This window comes from Balaenoptera acutorostrata, chromosome 9 (genome assembly GCF_949987535.1).
Source record: "Balaenoptera acutorostrata chromosome 9, mBalAcu1.1, whole genome shotgun sequence".
Classification (NCBI taxonomy): domain Eukaryota; kingdom Metazoa; phylum Chordata; class Mammalia; order Artiodactyla; family Balaenopteridae; genus Balaenoptera; species Balaenoptera acutorostrata.
Window position 1 is genome coordinate 5,196,748 of NC_080072.1, and position 13,491 is coordinate 5,210,238.

Sequence of the window (13,491 nt, forward strand, 5' to 3'; positions counted from 1 at the left end):
GCACTCTCCCAGCAGGGCAGCACCTGGCCCGTGTAAGCCTCTCGGCAACTTCCCCGCCAGCCTAAAGCTCCTGGAGGGAGCTGCATCCTTGGTACCGGCACTGCCCAACTAGAGCGAGAAGCGGAAAAACCCGTTTCTCGGAAAGCCCGGCACACAGTAGGTGCTCAAAAAATGGCCGGTTGACACTAGGAAGCCAGTGGCCCGATTAATGCAGGCTCACTCCGCCCTCCCACACTACGCGGTGGAACGCTCAGGCTGCCCACATGGTCTTTAAGGGTGTATCTGCTTCCAACGACACCCATTCCCACAACAAAGAGGATCGCTTCCGTGGGGCCACCTCCCCTAGGCGCACCAAGGAGGCGCAGTGGGCGAGGAGCCTGCCCATTCCCCAGGGCTGTCCCCGATGGGTGCAGCTGCTCCAGGGACCGAGTGTCGAACGCAGCCTCGCGGGGCCCAGGTACGTAAGGAGCACTGAGATCCGGGTGGCGCCCCAGGGACGCGCGGCGGCACCGCCTCCAGCCGCGATTTAAAGGGCAGCGAGGAGCGGAGGGATCCCTGTCGACTGCTCAACACGGATCCCTCCGCCGCGAGCGAAGCGAAGCAACGACTCACCTCGTCCCCTCAAAATTCGCTTTTTGTTCCTCCGCCGCGGAGCACCCGGCGGGGAACTCATTTCTTTCTCGGGTTTCTCCGCCTCCCCCCACCCCTGGTCCCGTAAAAGCAACAGAGGCGTTCAGAGCGGCACGAGCCGAAGTGGTGTTCCTCCGCCTGGCCGCGGGCACTCCTTTTCGTGTCCTTCCACCGTTCCCGGGCGGCGTCCGAGCGGCTCACCGGGGGCGGCGACGCGTCTGCGGCGCGGGCGGTGAGGCTCCGGGGCTATGAGGTGAGGGCGCCCAGGCACCGGAGGCGGCACGCGCGGCGCCAGGACCCGGGACGCGGAGGCCCCAGGCCAGCGGCTGCCTTTGGGACCCCGAGGCCGCGCGAGAGGCGAGGTGAGGCCCGCGGCGCGGGGGCGCGGGGGCGCGGCGCGGTGGGGGCGGGGGGCTCCGGCCGCGGCTGGGACTCATTTCCCGACAGCGGATGGAGCGGGCGGTGCTGCGGCTAGGGCCGCCATCTTGGATTTTACTCTCCATTTTTCTCTGGAATTATTTTTGGTGATTAATATTCTTGGGGGACGGGGAAGTGTCGCCGGGCAGCGCGGGCCCCCCAGCGCAACGGCGGGGCGGCGGGGCCTCGACGCGCCCCGAGGAGGAGCGGGCAGCTCCCAGCGGTGAGCGGGGGGCGGGCGCCGGTGCGGGGGGCGCAGGGGCGGCGGGCTGGGGGCGGGCCGGCGGGAGCGGGGGCGCCGGGCCGGGCGGGGGCCGGGGCCGGGGCCTCGAGGGTGGGGGGACGGCCGGGGGAGGGGCGCGGCGGCGGCGGCGGCGGCGGCCGGGGGGCGCGGGCCCTGCAGTGGGCGCCGCCGCCGGAAGGGAGCGGTAGCGGCCGTCGGGCAGCGCCGGGCCGGCCCGCGGCCGCACGAGGGGAGCAGCCCCGCCGCTCGCGATTGGGGGACTCTGTTTTCCCTCTTCTCCAATGGGCAGCCGTGAATGGTCTCGCCCAATCTGCTCCCTCTGCCGCGCTCAACTTTGGGTTGTTTTTGTTTGGGCTCGAGCCTCCTTTCAGATCTCCTCCTGGGCCCGTTCTCCGCCCCGCTCCGTCCCTCCCCTGACAGCGGCTCCGGCTCCTGGCCGGGGCTTGCCTCCCGGGCCCCCTCAGTGTGCCGGTGTCTCGGGTCCCGAGAAAAGGCGTCGGTCCTCCCAGAGTGACTCGATTCCTTCCACGTATCCAGAGATGATGTATCAGCGTCAGCCCTACCTATGAGAGTGGGGGAAACGTTTACAAGATGACAACTCGACCCAACTTGCTGGAATGGTAGAGAAGCACGTTGGACCCAGAGAAACTCACTCCCTCTCTGTTTGGGTTTATTTGACCTCGTGTTAGAGCTCTTTTACTTCCGACCCATTGACTGGGGGAACTTTAAGAATACTGAGGGGGTGAACATGTGTTCTTCGAAGTTAATTTTTCTGAACTTGCCGTATGAAATTCACTCTGGGGGGAAAAATCGTATCTAGAGCGGTAGGCAGAAGAACTGATGGGTTGTGATCGTGCTTCTTTTCATCAGGACCTTTTTAGATTTAAACCATTTTGATATAAAGTGTAGTTGAACGTGGCTTTATAGGGTCATCAGAGGAAACAGTTGCCAGCTGAAGCTTTTTTTTTCTTTTAATATTAAGAACACGTCTGTAACTTTTGATGACTAGTCATAAAAGCGTAAATATTTTGAAAAGGGAGGGGGCAATCAGTTTAGCCTGAAGTTATCTCAGATAATTTGTGCATACTGGGAAGTTTACTTAAAGAGTTACTTACTATAGGTACAAGTTTACTTTGTAGCCGAATGTTTAGCAACTTCCACCACAGGTGTGGGCCCGTCATCTCTAAGCATTGTCCTTTTCCTTTCCAAGCCCCGGCCCCAGTGGTTTCCCCCGCCTGGTGCCTTTTGGTCGCACCCTGCCCGGCATTCCCGCATCCCCTCCCCCGGATTGATACTCGCCTTCAGGAAGGCCCAGAGAGAGTGTTACCTCCTGGATAGATCTTCACACCCCTTGCAGACCTCTTACAACACAAGGGCAGGGGCTGACCCACTCAAGAGAAGGCACACTTCTGCTTTGTTCCTGGGCAGTTGTTACATTGTATCATAGTTGGTTGTTGACCGTCCCCTCAGCATTCTTGTGAGCTTGTTATTTATCTCCTCTGCTCAGAGCAGGTACAGAGTAGGTGTTCAATAGACACTGGATGAAAAATGTTAATTTATTAATAGAGCTTAGTGATATATACTTAGTTTTTCTTTTCTTTTTTTTTAAAATATTTATTTATTTATTTATTTGGTTGTGCTGGGTCTTAGTTGCAGCAGGCGGGCTCCTTAGTTGAGGCGTATGAACTCTTAGTTGCGGCGTGCACGGGAGATTTAGTTCCCTGACCAGGGATCGAACCCCGGCGCCCTGCATTGAAAGCGTGGAGTCTTAACCACTGCGCCACCAGGGAAGTCCCTATATTTAGTTTTTCAAAATATCTTCATTCCATTGTTATTGAAAACGTTGTTGTCGTTGACACAACAACTTAGTTTGGGTGTGAAAAGAATAATGGGGATACTTACTCTTCAAGAGGAGAGGAGAGTAGGGCTTAATTTTTTATTAGCCCATAAACTTTGAAACCACACTCAAAGTCAGTTCCACGTGCCCTTTTGCCTGTGTTTTCATTTGTCTTCACATACACACTGAAGTGCTTATGTTTTGAATGCTCCATACCTGAACCAGATACCAGTGGGCAAAATGGGGGGAGGGGAGGATAGGGGTATAGCAGAATATGCATGTGAAGGAAGTGGTAGCAGGTTGTGTGTCTTTGAGCTTAGAGTTTTGTGGGTGGAGCATGTTGGTTTATAAATTTTCCCTTGGGTCATCTGTATCTGGGATTGAATCTGATTTCTTTCTGAGTATCAATTTGTGGACTTATAGGACATGAGCGTGTGGCCTGGTTGTGTCGCAAAGTCACTTGTGTGTGAAGCATCTGAGCAGCTCCCTGGCCACAGGAATGCCCTTCCCATGGCTTATGAGAGCACATCCTTCCAGATGAACGATGTCAGTTCCATTATTTTCTACTCTTGCCTGCCATATATGAGCTCTACTTTCTCACCACTCACAAACTCCTTCCCCTTCATGGGCAAGAGTTACACGACTGTGTCAGCCCTAGAACACTAATTGTTGAGTTTTCCACACAGTGTTAAAGATAGGGACCATGTGTCTTTGTTCCAGTATGACACACTGTTGGTTCCATAGATACACTGAGTAAATGCAGGAAGAGAGTGTAGGATAGCTGTATCTCAGATAGAGCTCTATGCAATAGAAGTTTTATGTGTAAGATGTAACTTAATTTTTTAGCCTGATTTTTAGTTACTTTTTATTTTTGGGAAAAAATGTATTTTACTGATGTGTCTTGGTGTAGGAAATGGTTTTAATTGCAATAAAAAGCACAAACTTAAATTTATTACAGGATAAAACTAGCCAGTGCACTTTAAATTTCAAGTATTAGGGAGTTATAACCATTAGAACACAGTGATTTGAAAAGTAATTTTTTTCTTGGACAGACTGTCAACTTTGAAATCTTTGAATTGAATCCTGTGGTTTTAAATGAGTTTCATTTAACAAGCTGAATGGGGAAGGGTCCTAGCGAACAAATCAGGGGACCCCGGGGCTTAGGAAGGTTTCACAACTTCCTTTAAATTCTTTCTATCAACGCTACATTCCGCCCCCCCCCCAAAAAAAAACCTCCACAAATCTGTTTTTACTTTAGTTCTTACAATAATCCCTTTTCTTCCCCGTAATTTGGTGTTTCCTAGAAGATTAGAAGTGCTGGTTGAGAGGAAACGGCATGCCTGACCAATATCTAGCCCTGTGTTTTTCTATTAATGTGATTGGAGTTTGTCGTAGTCAGATTGCAGAAAGTCTAAGTAAGTTTTCACTTACAGATACATCTTAATTTTATTCAACAGACACATCCCCAGATTTTAGTCACGCGCACCTTATTTTACAGACATTACGGGATTTTGCTGTTTTAAAGGTGCGGGATAGAGAGACTCCATCTGTGCGTGAGAGACTCATCACCTTAGTGTGGTAAATCAGCATTTATGTCTGGCTTTAAAAAAAAACAAAAACTTTTCTTTTGATCCCCATGTTGCTCAGAGGCAGTAAGTTAGAGTGGATATATTATCTTTACATAGTTGGTGATGGAACCAGAACCATTTGCATTAATTCTAAAATATTGTCACAAAAGGGAAAAAAAAAGTCACTGATTTCCATAGTCATTTACACTCTAAATTATGCATTGCTTCATGATTTTCCTTCCATCAGGTTAAAGGGTTCCTAGGACCACTGGACCACTTTGGTCACTCACTGCCTCTGGCTCCCACGTCTGCCAGCCAGATTTGAAGCTGGCTGGTATCTGTGTGAGACAGAGTCAAACACTGCACCATCTTCTAAGGTTGTATATAATTAGAACTACAGTTATACGTATAATTCTGGGGCTGGATGAAGTTCCGCTGGAGTAAGAATCAATACCTATGTTCCAGTCTGCTCCACCTTATTTGTGTAACACACTGACAGGGCCAAGCCTTAGTTTCTTCATCTGTAAAATAACTAAACATTAATCTCTGAGATCACTTCCAATTCTAAATTATACTTTCTCTTTTACACTTGATCGCCACCCATTTTCTCACTTCTAAGAGCTAATTTAATCATATTTTGACATCTCTCCAATTGGTTTACATAGTTCATCTGTATATTCCATGTAGTCTTTTCTCCTTGTTTTGAAATATTATTAAGTTGATGGTACAGCTTACATTCAGTTGGGTTTTACAGTTTGGAGACTAGGGTCCCAAAAGCCTAATTCTTAAGGTCTGTATGGTTCCCACATGTCTCTGGCTCCTCACTATCAGTTGCATTTCTGCAAGATGTCTTATTTTCTGTATTATAAGAGTACACAAAGAAGAGAGTAAGTGGAGCTAGGAAGCATTCCCCAGTGATAAGCCTGTGTGTTTGTGGGTGATGCACATGTGACTCAAATATTGAAGTAAACCCCAGACTTAGGCCTGAATGCTAGGGTTCTAGACTCAGCCTTACCACTTAAAGCAGTTTGACTTCAGGAAGGCAACTTCATTCTGAGCTTTAGCCATCTCATTTGTAGTGATAATACCCGTCTCGCCTACCTCATAGGGTTGCCAAGCTGGTGAACCCTCAGTCATGTGTGTTAGGGTGCAACAAACACCTAACTTGCACATCTTTATAGGAGCACCGGGTCAGTACATCTCTCATGACACTAGGATTGCCTCTCAGCCTTAAGGCAAAAGATCCCTTCAGTGAAGGGTCATTCTGCTTCCTATTCTGCATTCTTCTGCTCTGTTCGTCAGCTACTTGGTTTTCACATGCTTCTGTTTGGTTTTGCAAGGTCCCCCACTCCTTAGTAGCCCTGTGCAGATTTTCCTGACAGCTGAAACTCTCGTGCGCCCTCTAGTGTTCCCTGCACACAACCAGTATTCCAGCACCACGAACAGTGCCCGGTGGCTCCCAGTAGGTTCTTGATAAATGTTGGATTGAGTTGATTCTGGGTCTTCCGAATGATTCATTTTGTCTGTCTTATTTTTATAACAAGGTTGAAATATCTGATCTCTGAAAAGTATTAATGATCTCTGAAAAGTATTTTTATTTTCAAAAAAAATCTTTATGTTGCATGTTATGAAGGGATATGTATTTTTAGCAAGAAAACCAACCTACTCTTAGAAAGATGGATCCCCCCAGCTAAAGAGTAAAGGGGGCTGATCCTTCAGCCAGTGAGCCCGTAGAGTCTGGAGCCGGAGAGGCCATATACAAACCTGCTTCTCCCTTCCTGTTAAAAAAGAAACAAAAATCAGACCTCATTCAGAGGAGGATTTAGACAAAGCCAGTTGCCTCAGAAAATATTTGTTTGGTGGGTATAAATAGATACCAGGAGTGTTTCTGATCCAGAAAGAAGGTGATTGTTTCTGTACTTATGCTTTTGATTTATTCTCCTTGATCATCCAGTCTAAAGTTTGTTCCTATATTATTCTCTCCTGATATCCTAGTTGTTTCCTTTATAGCGCTTACCAGAATTTACCATTTCATGCTTATTTGATTGTCTCTCTTCCTACACTATACTCTGAGTTCCATAAAATCAGGAACCATGTCCATTTTGTTCTAGGGTCTTACTCTTCAAGTATGGGGCAAAGCATGTTGAAAAATTTGAGTCAGGATTATATTGCTTTCTTATATGGTGTTAAGAGTATACAGTCTTTAAACCCCACCTTGGCTAATTTTTTTTTCTAATTCTCTAAGCCTTCCTCTCCTTTGTAAAGTGGGGGTGATAACAGTAGTATTGTATATGTTGGATATATTTAATGTTTTTATTATATAAATTATGTTGTATAATTTAATATTATATGTTAATGAGTATTTAAAATATATTGTATATATTAAGGGACTGTGATGTGGGTAAATGATATGATATATGTGAAGTTATTAGCACAGTTCTTGGATCATAGTAATGAGCAATAGTGTGAAATGGTGCCCAGAGAACTGGAGCTAAGAGGTGTCTCTCTGTCATCCCCATGGCACTCGGTTCTTCACTCACATCTTGAGCGGACATTACTTAGCTGTGTGTTGGACACTGTGCTAGGCACTGAGCGGCACGCCCCAGGCGCTGTAAGTGGGGAATGCTCCTTTGCAAGGCCTCTCTGACTCTCACGGTGCCAGCATGTGTCACTTGCTTATTTTATTTCCTTTTCTCTTCACTCCCCTTTTCCTTTCATTTAACTGACCATGATAAAGCTCAAAAAAACCTTTTTTTTTTTTTTTGGTTTCACATATTGGTAGCATATTATCTTGTCAGAAGAAGTGAATTACTTTGGGCAGGTAATACGTGTTCCTGAGCCTGTTTCTTTTTTTTTTTTTTAATTTATTTATTTTTGGCTGTGTTGGGTCTTCGTTTCTGTGCGAGGGCTTTCTCTAGTTGTGGCGAGCGGGGGCTACTCTTCATCGCGGTGCGCGGGCCTCTCACTGTCGCGGCCTCTCTTGTTGCGGAGCACACACTCCAGACGCGCAGGCTCAGTAGTTGTGGCTCACGGGCCCAGTTGCTCCGCGGCATGTGGGATCTTCCCAGACCAGGGCTCGAACCCATGTCCCCTGCATTGGCAGGCAGACTCTCAACCACTGCGCCACCAGGGAAGCCCCGAGCCTGTTTCTTTTAATCTAAGACTTTTTGCTCTGAAATTCTGTGATTTTTTTGAATTAAGATAATGTTGAAATGCTTGGTGAATTGTAAAGTCCTCTGTTAATGTTACTCTTTTCACAGTCACTTCTCTCCTGAGTTTTAACATCTTAAGACAGCTTCACCTGGGTAGTGCCCCATCCTCAAATTCAGCAAACCAAACTTTCTCATCTTTCCTGCAAATGTGTTCCTTCTGCAGTCCCTAACTCAGTTCATGGCAATCTTGCAGTCTCCCCAACTGAAACTTCAACCCCAACTAGAGATTTCTGACTTGACTTCCTTTCTGTCCCTCAACACCTATGTCTGATTTGTCACCAAGTCTTGCCAAGCTCGTATTTGAAACACCAGAGCTTTCCTCTCTCTTCCCATCCATTTCTACTCTTTGTTGCATTTAGTTTTCTAACTGGTCTCTCTGCCTCCAATCACATGCTTTTTGGCTAGTGGGATCCTTTCTATGAGTACAATTGAGCAAATTCCCCAGTCTTTCATCTGTGTAACTGGAAATAAAAAGAGTACCTGCTTTACAGGGCATGACAAATGATAAAGTTAATATAGGAAGCACTAAGTGAATGGAGGAGCAATTATTTTAACAAATTGGAGTTACAGTAAGATAATGTTTTATCAGATACACAACAAGGTATATTCTATTGTAACAAAATCTGCAGTCCCTCTGAATGTTGACATGTGAGGCGTATTCAGTGATGTTTAATTATACATTGTTGCCAGAAGTCACATTCCTTCTCTTCAGGAGCTGTAGGAAAAGCAAAGCTGATCTCAACTCTGTATCATAAATTAGCACCCCTGGTCCTTTTTTATTCTCTTGAAAATTTGTACTTTTCTTAATGGATGAGGTGATGTGATTTTTTTTTTTTCTTTCCTTGTGGGAGTTATGGTAGGATGAGGAATGGAGGGGAAACGTCTACTTACTTGATTGTTTAAAGTTTTGTGAATAATACATCAACATATCTTCTTTGTTTCTTTCTTAGTTACATGAAAAGAGGAGACAGCTGGAGACCTTTATTGTATTAGCAATTTCTGCTCATTTAATCCTTGTGCCAAACCTCTTTTCATTTTACTAATGAGACATTAGCGAGGTTAAATGGCTTGTCCAGGGTCGCATTGCTGGAGAGCAGTGAGTGGAGCCAGGGCGGCACCGATGCTTTGACTGCACCCCGAGCCGCATCCTGAGCCACTGTGCGCACTGCCCCCTGCACAGTCTGCCACCTGGCCTTTAGGACCCAGCCCAAGAACCACCTTTTGGAAGTTTTTTCTCACCCTTGTCTTTGCCCAGTAAGAATCAATTGTCCTTTGTTCTACTTACCTCATAGCCTCTCAGGAACTGTGGGCTGTACTTACAGACTCTTGACACTAGGTGGCATCTGTTTATAGAAAAGTAAAATGCTGTTTGGGTCTCAGAGACTACTCTAACAAAGGAAGCGTCCTTGATTTTACTTATAGGCACTACGAGGTAAGCGGATGGGTCAGATACGGAGAGATGGGGAGGAGATTTTAGGGAGATTAGGGGCAGAATTCCCCTCAACAACCACGTCAGCTAAAACCTTTATTTTAGAAATACCTACTGAGACAATTGGAGACACAGATCTTTCTTATATAAAACCCTTTGTTGTGATGCGTGTTGGTGTGCATGTGGTGTACATAAATAAGGAACTGTGAAGCAGTATTTTCTGTAATGAGGAGTTTATCCCATGCTCAGCTGTAGTTCAGTGGCTGAATAAGTAAGTGTAAGTGTTGCGAACGTCTGATCGTAGACTTAACCAGTGGTGGCTGTTTTGCTGTTTAAAATGGTCTGCTAAATGAAAAAGTCTAATAGTTTTGATTTTCTTTTTTTTTAATTGCAAACATATGTAAATATAATAATGTTCAATATGTTACGTCTAAGGAAGATCTTGGTTAACTGTGCTTAAACAGTGCATGAGTAATTAGATGTAATTGAGACACCAGCTTTATCTTCAAAATCCATATAGCTCTCTCTGTAGCCGTGTTTCATATGTGCAGTTGAAGGGGGAAATGTCTTTTTTAAAAAGTGTATTTAAGACAACTTTTTAAAGGTGCTTAAAATCTCTTTTCCTGTGACATGTTGGAATTTTATGTATTTCTGGAGTCTAATTAGAAAGCATTTTTACTTTGATTTGCTTTTTCATGGTCTCTGTATTTCCTGTGTGTGCTGTAACAAAGTACCACAAACTTGGTAGCTTAAAACAGCAGACATGTATTCTGTCACAGTTCTAGAGGCCGGAAGTTCACCATCAGTTTCACTGGACCAAAATCAAGATATGGGTAGGGCTCCCTCCAGAGGCTCTAAGAGAGCACTGTTCTTTGCCTCTTCCAGTTTCTGGTGACTGTGGCATTCCTTTGCTTGTGGCCACCTCACGCCACTCTTTTCCTCTTCTTCTCAAGTGTGTGTGGTGTCACATCTCCCTCTGCCTCGCCCTTTTAAGGGCACTTGTGATGACATTTTGGGCCCACCTGGATAATCTCTTTCATCTCAAAATCTGTAATTTACTCATGTCTCCAAAGACCCCTTTCCTTATAAATTAACATTCCTAGGTTTCAGATTAAGACCTGATAGATATCTTTGGGGACCATTTTCCAGCCTCCTTTAGAGAAGTTATTGCAACCAACTTAGCAGGATTAGTGACGCTATCTCTAGCCATCATTTTATCCTAAAAGGGGGTGGGTGGAGCATTATTATGCATTGGTGGGAAACTGCTCTCTTCAGGCACCATCCTCTTGCTGGTCTGATTGGGGCTTTGCCACCTGAGGCTACTTGAGAAAGCTGTTAAATTGGCTGAAGCAAAACGCATATGAGTTTGACTCTACAAAAGCTGGAAAAGGAAAGCAGAAATGATACTTTTAATAATAGCATGTCATTAGTAATTATTTTACAAGTATAAAGACCTATTCTTTGCTCTGGAGTTTGGTGCTAGATATCCGATCAGCATTGAATCTGCATGACAGCTCCAGTTTTAGAGCAACAAGGGCTTAATGCTGAATTAAGGAGAAGAAAAATCCCCAAGACTTTTCTTTCGTACCACTAGGACTAGTTGAACTCTGACAGGTCATCTAAATTCTTAAATGAGATTTATTTCTGACAATGTTTATAGGAGCAAGTTTTAAGGTTATAGGTGAGATCATGGATTCATGGTAGGTTTCTAAGAAATTGGCAACTGGGCAATTACCCTGTCAAACTGCATTAGAGAATTACAATGGAATAGTGATCCCAGATGCTCCTGATGGCTTCTCAGGGCTTCTTCAACTGGTCTGATCGTGTGAATTATTACTGTAGGATTCCATGGAACCTTGGCTATATGTTAGTTGCAGATGAATTTGGAATAACTGTTGATAAAGACTGACATGGAATTCTTTGGTACATATATTATAGAGTCCTTTTGTAATTTTAGATTTGAGGGAGAGGACTGATACCCACTTGGGCTTATGTGTAGCAGTTACGTTTGAGACTGGAAAGGGGGATATGATATGAATGGACCTGTGGTATGTTGGGCCTTGTGCTAGGTTCCAGTGATACGAAAGTGTACCTTAGCTCGTTTATACTTCAGTGGGGAAGGCAAGTGTCACCAAGTAATTACATAAAGAAGTGAATACAGTTGTAATAAACACCATGAAGGAGAAATATTCAAGCATATATCAAGACAGTCTACTGGGTGGAGGACTGGGAGGTGGGGGGACTGCTGGGCAGGTTGGCAGTATCCCAAGTGCAAAGGCCAGTGGTGGGAAGATGCCTTGCACACTAGAGGGATGTAAGCTAGGCTGTGTCTGGAGTATTAGCTGGAGCGAGGGGTGAGACTGGCAGGGCTGGATCATGCAGGACCTTGTAGGCTTTGGTAAGGTAAATTCTGTTAATGGTAGTTCTTAACAGTTTCAAAATACTTTCATTTTTGCTATTGCGTGTAGTTTTCACATGTGAGATAGGCTGCACACATGAGGCCCTGGAAGGGGGAGTTGGCTTTTCACTTAACGAGTGGGATGTTGTTGGAACCGGTAGTGGTCTGAGTAGTTTCACTCCTGGTCCACCTCGTGCTCTTTGTTCTTTTGGGGGGGGGGGGGTGCTGCGTGTTTGTTGTTTCTTCTTCAGACTGCTTGCTTTCATTTCTGTGCTTTTTTTTGTGTTTGTCTTCCTTGTGCTTATTTTAAATATAAAGCCCCTGGGAGTCTGGGGTTGTGACACTTGAGCAGCAGAATCCACAAGCAAAGGCATCGAAAACTTGTGGAAGTAGTTCAGTGATATTTCTTCAGTTCCCGTCAACCTAGAAGTCTGATTTTTGAATTGCTGTGTTTAAAGTTTTAGAAATTGGCTTTAACTTACATACATATGGATGATGCAGAAGGATTTTTGTGAAATCTGTTTTATTCTCCTTATATACACCTTTATTTTTTTATTACAAAGTAATATTTGTTCATTTTGAAAAGTTGAACCTTTTGAAGAATATGTCATGTAACAGTTAAAAAAATTGCTTGTAATCTTTTTCTCCAAAGATAAAACTGTTAACTGGTGTATCGAATTGTTTTCTTAGCAAATTGTAACTGAATCACTTGAAAAATGTTTGTTCTGCTTTTTCTCAATAAAGATTTTCAAAAGTCCTCTAGCAAGCTAGAGCCTGCTTTTTAAAAATGTATGTTATCTTTTCATTTTCAGCCACTTGGGGATTGTTTCCATGTCAATGGATGATTTCTCTAAGATGAACTCTCTGCAGACAAGTTCAGCGTGTAAACTGGCTAGAGTTCTTGGTAATGGCACAGGAATTATTTTGAAATTCTTGGTAGTCTTTCAGAATCAATATTTTCATTTTTCTGACAGATGTTTTGAAATCCTGATTTGTGTTTAGGATATTCAACAAAAAATTCCTTTCCAAAAGCTTTAAGTGAAAAAGAATTGAAACCAGAGTTCTCAAATTGGAGGTGAGCAGCTGAGCTCAAAAGTCACTAAGAGTTTATGATCCTTGTGTGTGTCCATGAAGGGACAGTGGGAGGCTAGGAGGGTGTTGACATTTGTTGAGCGTCCATCACTGGGAATAGAGTGGGCACTTTACATAAACCAAGCGCATTTTTCTATGAAACAACTCTGTGCTTTCTTTAGAAACGTGAATGTCAAGTATTGGGGGAAGTGGATTGTTTGGTTTTTTTTCCAATTATAAATAAATAGGTTCACTGTAAACATTTTGGGGAAAAAATCTTTTTTTGATGTTAATCCCATTCCCCCAAAGACAGCCACTGCTGTTGGTGATTTGGAATGTATGATGGTGTGTGTGTGCTTTTTACCTTAGTGGTATTAAAATGTGATTAAACTTTCCTCTTTAAATGCAACTCTTATTTTAGCAGTTTTCTAGTACGTTTTGTATTGTCATTGTGTGCCCTTTTGTTTACATTTGATACTAGAATCAAGTATGTGCATCCTTCCCCACCTATTGGTCCAGTGAAACCTTTCCTGTTGATTTCAGGTAGTCCCTGGGGGTGGGCGGAAGGTGTGCCCATGCCAGAGCATAGTCACAGCTGCGTTTCCTTAGAGCCCGGTTGTGTCATTTTTGTGAACACTCATAAAAATAGAGGGGGGCAGAGCCTTGCACAGAACCCTCAGGGATT

The 13,491-nt window shown here is 44.7% G+C and overlaps 1 protein-coding gene across 3 annotated transcripts in view; it reads left to right on the forward strand.

Moving 5' to 3' along the window:
• Nucleotides 1-609: 609 nt before the first annotated feature.
• The window catches only part of KMT5B (lysine methyltransferase 5B), a 52,817-nt gene continuing 39,935 nt past the window's right edge, over nt 610-13,491 (forward strand). The window contains exon 1 of one of the 3 annotated variants that reach the window (XM_057552788.1): nt 610-992. The gene's annotated coding sequence lies outside the window, so the exon portion shown is untranslated. Of the gene's footprint in view, nt 993-1,097; nt 1,271-13,491 lie in introns of those variants that run through there. The other 2 variants (XM_057552791.1, XM_057552789.1) reach the window with 2 other exon arrangements.